At 29.8% G+C, this 13,775-nt stretch overlaps 1 long non-coding RNA gene across 1 annotated transcript in view; it reads right to left on the minus strand.

Annotated features, from left to right (window-relative positions):
• LOC137249556 (uncharacterized) overlaps window positions 1-13,775 on the minus strand; it is a 280,890-nt gene that overhangs the window by 241,565 nt on the left and 25,550 nt on the right. The window contains exon 3 of the long non-coding RNA XR_010952416.1: window positions 471-569. This is a non-coding gene — a long non-coding RNA (uncharacterized lncRNA). The remainder of the gene's footprint in view (window positions 1-470; window positions 570-13,775) is intronic.

Raw genomic sequence — 13,775 nt, forward strand, 5'->3', positions numbered from 1 at the left:
GTTTAAATGTCTTTACTACTTATTAGTTTTTATGTTTCAGTTAAATTTTTAAAGTTCTTTCATGATTTTTTGAAATTGATTTTTTTATTTGTACGAACATAATCAACATTTTAGTATTTTATGAAAACGCGATTATTTTTTTTTTAACAAAATTTAAAGCCGAAAAAATGAATTTATCTAAAAGAAATCATAAAAATTATCATGCAAAAAAAATCTTGTAGTTGACTTCCAGTTATGGAATTTTTCCATTAATTTTTGAATATAGTTTTATTTGTTTTTTTTTTTTCTTGTTTATTATTTTTTTTACGTTTATGAAGGTAATTTGAGATTAGTTTTGAATAAGCTTGCAAATAACGAAGTGGCTATGTATATATTTTTTTCAGTATGAAAAATTGTCGGACGTATAGGGACAGCTTAAAAACGAATATCAAATTTCATTTCAAACATAAAGCGTTACTTGCTTAGCTTACCTCTTGCCCCTCGCACGTTGTTCAGTTGCCACGCCAAACATTTTAGCTCCAATTTTTAATATGCATTTCCCTCCTCGCGATTTATCATAGCATGTGCTACTGTAAGAAATAAAAAATAAAATAAATAACTGGAGTAAATCATATTTGTTAATGCTTTTATATTGGTTAAAAAAACTAAAAGCAAAAAATAGAATTTTGAAAAACTTTCTTTTTTTTAATTTGTTAAAACTAAAAAATAATTTTTTGATTAAAAATTAATTATAAACATTGCAACCCAAAGATTTTATATTTAACACATTTAATAAAAGACAAAAAAAAATTACAAAATTCGAAATTCTTAGATTTTGTTACTTTTAAAAATTTCTTTCTTTCAGTTTCCTAATAAAATAAATAAAACTCGCATTTGTGCTAAATTTTATAAAAAATTTTATTTTATTCTTGTCAACCGTTTTTCAGTTTCAGAGCTTTTTCAGATACACAAAATTTAAATAAAATTCTTAGTATATTTTTTGTGGTAAAAGTAAACAAACTTATATGAAAAAAAAATTGTATTTAAAAATTTTTTTATTTAATAAAATTTGTTTTTTAAGTTTATTAATTTTTTCACCCATAAAACATTAGCAAATGTGCATTGTGCCGAAACAGACTTTTATTAGATTAATGCTTTTTTACAAATACAAAATTTACAATTTATGGACTTTTCAGTGTAATTTTTTAATTTTTATGTGTATTTAAAAATTAAGTGTAAACAAAAACCGTAAAGTCGAGGCAGCAACGTTAAACAAAAGCAGCCTTGCAGCCTTTTCAACTTTGCGGTAATGGACAGATGGACTTTTTAAATAATGTATAAGTATAAAATAAGTAGCAACTAAATAGTGAGTAAATTTTTATACTAAATAAAATATACAAATAGTTTAAATGCGTAAAATTAGTAAAATGATAATAATGCATAAAACAAAAAGTAAACATATTAAAAAAAAATATTTAAAAAAATATGTATTTGAAAGAAAGAAATATTTGTTTTTAATTAAAAAAAACCACTTTTTGTTTAAAAATAAAATTGGTTAGCTACTTTATAATTAAGAAAAAAGTTGTTAAGGAATGTACTATAAAATAATATTAAGAAATTCAGTTGCAAAAGCGGAGTTACATAAAACTAAAAAAAAAAAAAAAATAGAATAGTAATAATTAAACTTAGAAAAAATGTAGCTGGAGCTAAGAAATAAACTATAGCACGTATGTGAGTTTATTTTTTGGATTCTAAATAAAAAATAAAACTTAAGCAGGTATTTTTATGAAATTAAAAAAAAAGCAATGCATTCAAAAAAATGCAATAATTTAGAATTTTTAAGCAAAACTATTAAGGTAAATTCAAATAGATTGCAAGTGAAAAAATGCAATTAAAAGAAAAATTAAAACACAAAAATAGCAAACAAAAATTGTAAATAAAAATGTTTGGGTTAAAAATATTTTGAAACAATGTAATTAAATAAACATAAAGAACACAAGTGTATATGAATTAAAGACAAAATTGGTGCGCGTAAAATTTTAAGCGAAAACTTGCAAGAAAAAACATTTTTTATAAAAAGTGTTGCAATGAAAAGTAAAAGGTTAAACTTTATTTAAAATTTTTTTAATTTGTGCAATTTATGTGCAGTTTTTTTAGCTTCTGTTTTCTTTGTTTATTTAATAAAAGTTCATGCGTTTTAAACAAATTCTATTGGAAATAAGCAACAAAAGTAAAAACAATTAAAAATGATTTCTTTTTTATAACTATTTTCGTGTATTTTTTATTACTCGTAATCATAAAACTTGTATGTGTTTTCTTTGTGAATAAATGTATTTTTTTTTTTCATTTTTATTTTTATTTTGCGCGAAAATTAAAAACAAAAAAATTTAATTGCAAATTAAAATAAAATTCCGTTTCCCCGTGGTTTTTTTTAACATTTGTAAAACAACATAATTTCCACGAAATTTCCAAGTATTGAAACTAGAAAAAATATGTTTTGTGAGAATTGAAAAAAAAAAAGTTTACTTATTTTCTGGTTTTAATTTGTTTAAAATGTGTTGCAAAAATTTGTAATGGGATTTTGTATGAAATAGAAAATAAAAAAATATATTGCTGGTTTTCATTTTTAAAACTTTGTTATTTATTTTTAATTTTAAATTACACTTTTTATTGATGTATATTGGAACGATTTTCCGTCATCCCTTGTCAAATTTGGTTTTGAGACAAACCGGTTTCGGCGTTGTGCCATCATCAGTGTCGATTTTCGTTCTGATCTGTTGTTGTCATTTGTCCTGTATTTATAGTTCGTAGGTATATGAGCAGGTATTGTCAAATTGATGCTTGTGTATATTTAGTTATGTGTATGTGCTGTGTGTTCGTTCATATATCCAAAACCGAGGATCTCATAGAGGAAATGAAATGTCGTAGAATGAGAGAGGATCCCACAGATGAATACCAAAAACAAATCAAAGTTGCTATAAAAAATGCAACAAATATAGTAGATTCTAACATGGCACATAGATTGGTCCAAATGAACCCTTCGGCTCCTCCACTGGTTGCGCTACCAAAAATCCACAAGCCGGACACGCCAATGAGGCCCATCATTAATTTTAAAACGGCACCATGTTACAAACTGTCCAAATATTTAAAAACGATATTGATAGACACTCTGGAGCTAAGGAACGAATATGCAATAGCTAACACAACAGAACTAATAGAGAGACTCGAGACCGTAGAGCTAACAAGAAACAGCAAATTGGTATCTTTTGACATAAAAGATCTATACCCATCTATACCACTATCGGAGACTTTGGACATAGTTAGCTCAACAATAGTTCATAACACAAAAAACAAAGTAAAAAGTATGCAAATCACAAATACGCTAAGAACCACTTTACGTCAAAACTATTTTAAATTCAACAATAAAATATATAGACAAACAAACGGTCTTGGAATGGGAAGCCCCACATCAGCAATTCTTATGGAAGTGTTCATGCAAAATCTGGAAGAAAAGTACATACAGGAGCTGAAGTCCAAATTAGGCGTGTCATTTTATGCTAGATACGTGGATGACATAATATGCGTTTTAACTACTAATAACGAAGAGCTCGTACTGGAGTACCTCAACAAACAGCACGGCAATATAAAATTTACAATGGAAACCGAAAAAGACGGAGGAATCAACTATCTAGACCTCACGATAAATATTGATAAAGAAGCCAAAAGATTTAACTATGACATATATAGAAAGTCAACGGCCACCGACACAATAATACACAATACCTCAAATCACCCTCAACATCATAAAAATGCAGCATTAAGGCACTTGGTACATAGACTTGAAAGAACACCTCTTACACAAGAGGCATATAAGAGAGAACTTGGGGTCATATATAATATCGCTGCAAACAACGGATATAAAAAAGCACTAGTAGATAAGCTCAGAAGGACAAATGGAGAACCAAAAAGAAATAATGAAAAAGAAAATAATAGCTGGACGACTATGACATATACTGGAAAAGCAACATATAAATTGGCAAATTTCTTTAAAAAATACAACATTAACACAGCATTCAAAACATCGAACAATCTAGGGCGAAAACTAAGAACTAACATTAACTCAGAGGATCCGTTTAGCAGCCACGGCGTATACAAGCTTACCTGCGGATGCCAGCATAGTTACATAGGACAAACAGGACGGCAAATAAGAACGAGGTTCAGAGAACATATTAGAGATTACAACAAAAAAATACGGAATCCAAACATTATACCCGAGTCTAACTTCGCGAATCACATGGTCGAGAATGAATGTTCCCCAGCAAACATCAATAAAACAGTTAGGGTTCTTCACATACAAGAAAAGGGCCGACGTCTCAACGTACTCGAAAACATGGAAATCTACAAACAGAAAACATTCGACGGTAGAATAATAAACGAACAGATAAACACCATTTCTGACACAATATTCGAGCCTTTAAAACTTGTTTACAGGAAACAACTTAATCACACAGGTACAACAGACAAACGCACAACAACAAATAAACACAAAACAATTAACACACCAAAACAAAAAACCGACAAAGAAGGTCAAACGACTAAAATCACAGATTTCTACCTACCCCAGTCAGCCACACAAATCGATTAGTAAACCACCCTCGGTTCTGAACGAACACACAGCACATACACATAACTAAATATACACAAGCATCAATTTGACAATACCTGCTCATATACCTACGAACTATAAATACAGGACAAATGACAACAACAGATCAGAACGAAAATCGACACTGATGATGGCACAACGCCGAAACCGGTTTGTCTCAAAACCAAATTTGACAAGGGATGACGGAAAATCGTTCCAATATACATCATTTATCCACCCTGTCGGAAAATCAACCAAACAAGATAAGACACTTTTTATTCCTAAATTGAGCTAGCATACAGGAAATTCTGATGTTTGCAAAAATTTAAAAAAAAACCTTAAATTTTGTAAGAAATAAAATTACCTACTGGTTGTAATTTTTATTTTTAAATTATTTAATTAATTTTTCTTTTATTTTACTTTTTTTTTTAAATTCGAAATTCTGATGAGTTCCAAAATTTAAAATAACTGGAATTTTTCTTAAACATTGTTTTTGACTTTTTTTACTGTTCATTCGAAGAATTAAACATGATTTTACCGCAAATAATTAACAAAAAAATATTTGCTTAAAAAAATTGTGTAAAATCTCAAAAAAAAAATGTTTAACTAAGAAAATTTTTTTTTCTGTTTTTTCTTTAATCGGTAAGCGCAAATTGCGGAGTTTTTTTATTTTCTATTGACGATGTGAAAAAAATTCTCAAGTTTGTGTTTTAGCAAGTAGATTAACAAAAATTTAAAAAATGTTTTCTGTTAAATTTTATTTTTTATTTTTTTGTTTTGATAAAGCTTTAGAAAACAGCAATTAGCGCAAAATTATGCATGTGCATTTCAAAAAAATTAAATGTATATTTGCAAAAAGTAAAATTAAAAAAAAAATACAGAATACAACTAATAATATTAAACATACATATATAATAATTGTAAAATAATAAAATTGTTTTCGTTTTCTCTATACTTTTGTTATTAGTGTTAATTAAGAAAGCAGTAAAAAAGCATTAAACAAAAAATAGTAACCAGCTAAACCACGCCCACATGCCTATAACGTATACATGCACAATACACTGAGCTTGCACAATTACTATGTAGTTATTTGTGTGAGTGTGTGTATGTATACAAACATATACATATATAAATATGTAGTTTTAACTATATATATAAATACACATATATACGTATATATGATTTTTTCCTATATATATACATATATATATATCTAGCTTATATGTGTACGTAAATATATATGTTTACATGATACATGCGGGACAACACATAGAAATCGTATATATGCATACATAAGTACATGCAAACATACATACTGACTAGCGTTAAAAATAATGTAATTTAATAAGTTATTTAAATATGTATTATTACATACAACATACATACTTTATTGATAACTGTAATAAAGCTATACTTATTTTTAAAATAAAATAAAAAATAAAAAACGTGTTATAATTTATAAATTAAATATGTATGTATATCTTTACATGCTTATGAGAATATATATAAGGACCGCATGCATATATGTACATACAAACATACATACATTGAAATTTAATTCACTCATAAGTATGTAGTAGTATGTTTAAATACATACATACATACATATATATATATATATATAAATATTATTAATAAGGATTAAAGTAAGTACCATTTACCATTTAATTATATATAAGAAAAATTAGTAGAAGAAGAATTTTTTTAAATAGATTCTGCTGAAATGCCGCCTGTGTTGTATTCTTTGTAAAGTGTTGTAGTTGTAGTTATTATAATTAAGTGTTTGCTTTTGTAATTGTATTTCATTCAAATTTTAAAAGTTTAATTGTTTTTAAATGTCTCTCATTACTTACATACATAATTACATACACGGAAGCATACTAAATACACATAAACTATATAACTAAAAAGAAAAAAAAACAAACGCATTTTTATATATCACTATCAGTTACTTGACGAGCATATATATACATATATATATGACTATTACATATGTACCCTGTGCTTAAAAATAAAAACTAGTTCAAACCTCAGAACGCGCTTTTCTATAGCTTACTTAGTCCGTTATAATAAGTAGATTCGAGCATTGTGTGCGCCTGTCTCAACTTATGTTCACAAAAGACTTTAAAGCCATTCAAGCTTTGCTTAAGAGCTTTAAACTTATGCAGTGGGAGCTTTCGCCGTTATCATTCCCTCCACGTTTGTAGTTTCAGCTGTGGACTTCAGCTTTCATATTTTTTCGAGTAGCTTTCAGATTCTCAATATAAGCTTTCGGTACTGTCTTTGAGCTTTAGACTTTTTAAGAACATCTATGATAGCAAGTTTTGAATAGTATAGTAAGACAATTTGTGCATTGTGTGCGTCTGTCTCAACTAATGTTCACAAAAGGCTTTAATTCTATTCAAGCCTTAATAAGAGCTTTCAGCTTTTGTAGTGGGAGATTTTGCCGTTATCATTCACTTCACACTTATACTGGTTTTTCAGTATAAGTTTAAACTTTAGTTAAAGTTGGCTAGAGTTTAACCTTGCCACTTTGTTCGATAACATACAATTTTGCTGCTCATCTCAGTTTAAGCGGCCGAAGTGGCAAGGTTAAACTCCAGTCAACTTTAACTGGAGTTTAAACTCGTACTGAAAAACCGGGCATTAAAATAGCAGCTGTGGACTTCAGCTTTCATAATTTTAATAGCAGCTTTTCAAATTAATAGCAGCCCTTCCCTTAAGGATCTTAACTTTTTTCATGATTCTACTAGTAGTTTTCATATTATCATTAGAAGATTTCGGTGCTATCTTTGAGCTTTTGACTTTTGAGAGCAACTTTGATTTTGCATTTTTTGTTTTTATTATAAGACTTGAATCCCACTCTGTGAACACTGAACTCCTATAAAAAGCTCCATACTAAAATACTGGAACATTTAGGTTAATATTTAAAGTTTATTTTTTTTTTGAGATTTTATCTTCCTTAGGCATCTCTTTCTATTATTATTATTTTTTTTTCGTGAAAATTGAGTTTGAATTTTATTTATTGTGAATATTTGATATGAAAGAAGCTTGAATAGAGTTGTCCTGCTGTGCTATAACCAGCACCCAATGAATTATAATGGGGCCCTTTTACTTCGTATTTGCAGTGAGAGCTTAGATGCACCTTAAAGATTTTTTTTTTTTTATTTGTTAGTATTTGTGACTTACTCGTTTTCCGATTTTCCTACATGCTAAGCTTAAGATCTACATCACGATCTTCAATAGATCCTGATCATTTGAATTATACAGGTTATATCCTCAGATTTCTAATGAAAGTATGCAACTTAATAATTGCACCTTTTATGGTCATCCAGAAGCTGTCAAATTTATAATATAAGCATTAAATTTTGCGTCCTGGAGCTTTAGCAACTTAAGCTTTTTTTATTTCATTCATTCTAATCACTCAAGAAACGTAGAAAGGGTCTGAATATAATCGTGCAACTATCAACTCATAACTAGCAGCATTTGATGGATATTGAGCGCTTTTCACCACGTATTCGTCTTGGGAGATTTGGACTGTATTATGAGAGCTTTGGTGTTCATTTCATGAGCTCTCTAATTTACACTAGTTTTCTTCTTTCGAATCGGCGTTTGAAGCTTTCAGCTTTTTTTTTACTTCTTCTGATGCTGATTTTATTTAGAAATATGCCTTTTTCACGTTTCATCATCTCCATCTTGAACTTCGACTACTTTAGTCTCTTGAATACTGGTTCCATCAACAAAACTGTTCGCTTGCTTTTTAACCCGCATTTCGGCAAAAAAGATATTTGTAGCTTTTGATCCTTTGAACATTCTCAAATTATTTTAGTCTAAGTTTTCATTTTTGATTGCTTGCAATTGTTAATGGGTGCTTGTGACTCATTGGGCCTCTTTTATTTTATGCGTTTCATAATTTTACAAGCTTTTTCTCATTGCTTTCGCTAATACTGTGCTTTTTTTTGGCGAAATGTTAAAGTTCGAGTTGCTTCTACAAGCATATATATGTGTGTGTTTTTCTTATTAGAATTTTATATACATATGTCCTGTTTTGCTCTGACTTTTTGGGTATTGACTTCGTAAAGTTCATTGTAAACTTTCTGTGTTACTTTAGAATATTTTTTAAAAGGAAGTCACCACCCGTCTTGCAGAAGCCACTCAAAGTCGGCATAAAACTTATAGGTGCGATAATTTGTAGAAAAAATTTGTAGCAAACCACAAATCGAAGGAAAAGTTTGGAATTAATCTTCTAGGAAGTATATTGCGCCAATTTATCATATCATCATAAAAAATCCTTGGTCTACCTTGGGGCAACTTATTGTAAGCTCTTGACTTAACGCTAAATAAGATCTTTTTGGTTTATAAAACCTTTTTAAATTGATTCATTATACAAACCAAAGCATATTTTAAGTGCATCTGTGTATATCCTTGATTGTATGAAGCTTTTTAGCTCCATTCTTTTCATTTAGTTCTGACTACAAGCTTTTTCACCGCATTCCGGCAAAACGTGTGACTGGGAACATTAAAGTTATTCATACATTTTCTAAATTCACTTTGAACTCATAAGCTCCGATTCGAAATAAGCTGTCATTAAAAGGGATTTCAAGAAATGCTTGAAAGGACCACCCTCTCTTGGCTCTCAGATATAAATCTACTAAAGCTCTTGAGGGATATGCTATCACTAATTAAAATATACTCTGTAGCTTTCGTTGACTGACCTTGAGAGCTCACGATAGAAGAGTGAGTTTTTCGTTATCAAGTCTGATTAGTAAATACTTTTCACATATTGCATAACAATCACACATACCCAATATAAAAACCTCAAATGCACCAACAAAGCAGCTTGACCTTGAAGGCCGCGGCACAATGGCATTTTTCATATAGATGCCTTTAACACAAGCTTATGCATTCCAATAACATCGCCACAATAACCAAGATGGTGCGTTTGTAAATATGAAGGAACTTCAGAGTTGGCAATTGAGGTTTATTACGCCTTGCCCATTTCGCAAAGCACTGTTATAAACATTCTCCCCATATAACAAAATTACTTGCTAACATATTTTGTGTCATATTCGATTGTTGTATTGCAGTTTTTAATTGCGAAAACTGTTAGAAAATTTACCAACCAGTGGGAAAAATAATTTCACTTGCAATGTGTGCCAACACCCTTAGCCAAAGCAAATGTCAGATTCTTCTTCTTATTGCTTGCAACAAAATTTGGGAGGTTGGCTACTTTTCAATATCAGATGGCGCCAGTGTCGCTCATTCTACCGTTCTCCATAAAAATACGTGCAATCTACTCATAATGCATAAGTCGGGACTTTAACATGCATAGCGAATGTCAATAAATGAGTGTTCTTGTTGAGAGAGCCTATAGGTTCGCAATCGATATGAATGTACGGAATGTTAACGTTTGATTTGACAGCGCGAGAGCAATTGTGAGCTGTCACTCGCTATGCATGACTATGTCATGCTGTTTCATTAGTACATAATGCATTTAGTACGTGTGTCCTTTCCAATACACATTCTATACCTCGCTCAATTTAGTGCTTTTAGAAGAGCTTTTTGCTCGTCGTGCCCACTTTGCGCTCAAAAACTCTCAATTATCAAATGTCACAACCACTGAGCTCAGACTCAAACTATTTATATCTGCTTGCAACTATTCATACTAACTAGTCTACGGTTTACATCTTCATCTTATTTCTAAATCATTTTCATGCAGCGCACCAAAGCAAATGTCACTTACTATATACTTAGGATATATGTATGTATTTACTATATAAAACTATTTTACTTTAAATCTAAAACTGAAAAATAACTTTGGGCATTCAAGCCTTTAAACATATAAGAAATAATTATTGTTTTGTTTAAACTATGTTTTATATTTACAGAGAGTAATAAAAAACTAAAACAATAAAAAAAACACAATTTAAGAATGGTTTTTTTTCGTTTTAACATTTTTATGTACTTCATTAAGTTTTCTTCTAAGTTGTTTTTTTAGTGAAAGAACTTAATGATTTTTGTATTATAGTTTAAATGCGTTGCTTTGTTCCTCACTGTTGATTTGTGTCCAACTTCATTATATTTTCTTATTTTTAATTTTTCCCATAATTTTAATCATTACACAGTTATTACTGTAATTGTGTTGCCTACGATTTTTTGTGTATATGTATATTTTTTTATTTCCCATAATTTTTAAAACTTTACAAAACAACTACATTAAAAAAGTAAAAATAAAAAATAAAGACTAAGTGAAAAATAATAAAATTTATTTTTAAAAATTTTATTCGTTGTGTTTTTATTTTCGAAATTGATGGTACACTGATTGGCTGATTTGTCTTATGAATTGAATATATTTTCGCGTAATGTTATAATTTCGAAATAAGCTTTCATTAAAAGCGATTTCAAGAAAAGAATGAAATGACTAGGGTGGTTCGTTGATCGCAGTTCCGAAACACTCCCTATTGGAAAATTTTTCAAAAAGACGCTGTGCCAGAATTTGTCTTAATTTCTCTAAAATTTAAAATGTATTCAACTTACATCGCGTTAGGTTGTTTTTGAGATAGGGTATTTTCGAACAAGCCACTGAGGTATTATGATCTTCCAGTCAGGCGTTGAAACGCTCTAAGGGCCGTTTTTAACATCTTCAGTTATTTGCTTATTTATAAGTTATCGAAAAAAGTGTAAAAAAAAGTCAGATATTTGGCTAGTTTTCGTGTGTTCACAATCGATTTTTGCAATTTGCTCTACGAAATATTCACAATTATCGATTTAACCGGGTCACCCTGAGTTGATAGAAATGAAAATGTCAAATGAAGCTATCTGATAGATTGCTATCCTCCAGGTAAAATCTAACGAAACTGGAGATGGTGAAAACAGCCCTCAGTAATGGCCTAAAACGCCTATCCTTAATCCAAAAAAAAAATCTGAAATGAAAGAATGCGAAAGGGATTTTTTGGCGTTCTTGGAAAACTTTCCTCTGAAAAAGGTAATTTTTCCTCAAAACAGGAAATTTTTCTATTAAATATGCAAAATTTCTGTCGAAATTTAGCAATTTTCGTATTGTATATTCTCTAGATAAGAGGTCGTCAGGTAGTGAAATAATTACCTGTTTCGTTCAGTAGCCAAAGGAAGCTATTGTTTATTTGCGCATTTCCAGAAACATATATCGCAAACTACCGTTAATCCGCAGAATGTTTTAGTTGTTTAATGTAAGCAATTTATTTGATTCTAATTAATTATATCACTAATTTTATTGCATATTTACGAAGTATTGTTTTAGTGTTAACGGACTTACTTGCAAAAGTCTTGCCACGTTGCCAGTTAATCAACGACTAAACTACTACCACTACGATGATTTCACTCTTACAAGCACAGTCATAGTTTCAATTTTGGTGACTACTGTTCTAGAACACACATTTTGGCGACAGTTTCAAGGAAACTCGTACACACTCGATAACAATTAAGTGAAATTGTCGTCGACGTGTCTTCATCTGGGGACATATGACCTTGACTAAGTAGTTCCAAGGGCATCACCACTACCACTACATTTATAATGGTAACCATATGTGATACATATGTCTATAGCAAAAACATTTTAAGGGATTTAATTAGCTAGTTATGCAGTTAAAAATTTAAAATAAGAATCAGTACCGTTTCATTTCCCATTTCCTACAGGGTATCTTTAGTCATTGCATATCTTTTATCACAGACAATTATCAAGCATTAACAAACTGACAGACTTGCCATCATCGAATAATTTTTGTTAATTTTTTTATATTTTTTAGAAAAGTAAAATGTTTAGAAAAAGAATTTAATAAAAAAAAATAAAATAATAATATATAAATAGCTGCCATAATTGCATAAGTAAGAAAGTTAAGCAAAACTAAGAAAAATATTGAAACGTAAAAAACCAGTAAAAGCAAGAGTCTGATATATAAATGCCTTGACAACTTTTTTAAATAAAAAACCCAAAAAAACGTAGCATCACCAACATAGTTAGAATACACTGTAAAAAAGGAAACTTAATAAAAGAGTTGAATTTAGCAAAACAGCAGAAATAATGCATCTACATAGTTTTAAAACATTTAAGATAATATAAAAAGAAAATAGTTTAAAAAAATTTGTTTTCAAAACTTGCACCAATATTAAGAAGTAACTTGAAAAGCCATTCCGAATTTGTTTTGAAAATTATTTCACAATTTATTTGTAAGTATGTATTAAGTTCTTTCAAACAAAAAAAAAAATGCACACTTTAGCGCGGTATCTACATGATAAGAAAACGGTCAAGTTTAGTATACATATATTTCTTGTGTAAACAATTGTAGCAGCCAAGTTATTTTAACATTTCCTTTATCTCTCGGTTCTCTACGAAGCGGTCCCACTTCCCTGCAAGACACGAAAGGCATATTAGAATTGCAAATGCACTTAAAGCCGTGTTTTTTTTACACTCTTATACGTTTCGTTTGCGCGTGAAAAAAAACGCATATCCTCGCTTAGCGGCAGTGGTTAAACAACTAGCTACAGCTAAAGGGTGTACCGAAAAGCGGACACACAACCCTCTGTTGCATTTCTTTGTATAACATATAGCTGAATCAGTTGTGATAGATAGTGGACGCGCATAGAATACATGGAATTAGTGCAGAGGGTGAAACATGGACACATATTTCAGTTACATCTGAGTATAATGCGTATTGAAATTTAGTAGTACTAATTTTATGCGTAGCAATTTCAGAGGTGTGTTTAAAGTTTGTCGCTTAGCAGTCCATATAAAGTTTAAGCGTAAACGTATATAGACGTGAAAAAAACACAGCTTAATTTAAAGAGAATACACCAAACAGGAGAAAAAAACGCTTGTGTTCAAAAAGAATGCAAATTCCATTCAAAAAAAAAACTCTTAAATGCAGTCACTATTATCTCAGTTATTTAACCGACTATGTTCATATAGGGTCGTTGCGCAAGAAATAATGAAGCTATCATCCGGTGGCAAAATCCTGAGCCAGATAAATAATTTTGCATGTAAATACAACAACAAAGATTTGAGCCAGATAAATCCAGATAGAAGTCTGGTTCAATTTGTGAGCCAGATAGTTTGTTAATTACTTCTTTTTAGGTTGGCAACGCGGCCTTTAATATACCTACTTTTTTAAAAATA

This window comes from Eurosta solidaginis, chromosome 4 (genome assembly GCF_040869045.1).
Source record: "Eurosta solidaginis isolate ZX-2024a chromosome 4, ASM4086904v1, whole genome shotgun sequence".
Taxonomy (NCBI): Eukaryota; Metazoa; Arthropoda; class Insecta; order Diptera; family Tephritidae; genus Eurosta; species Eurosta solidaginis.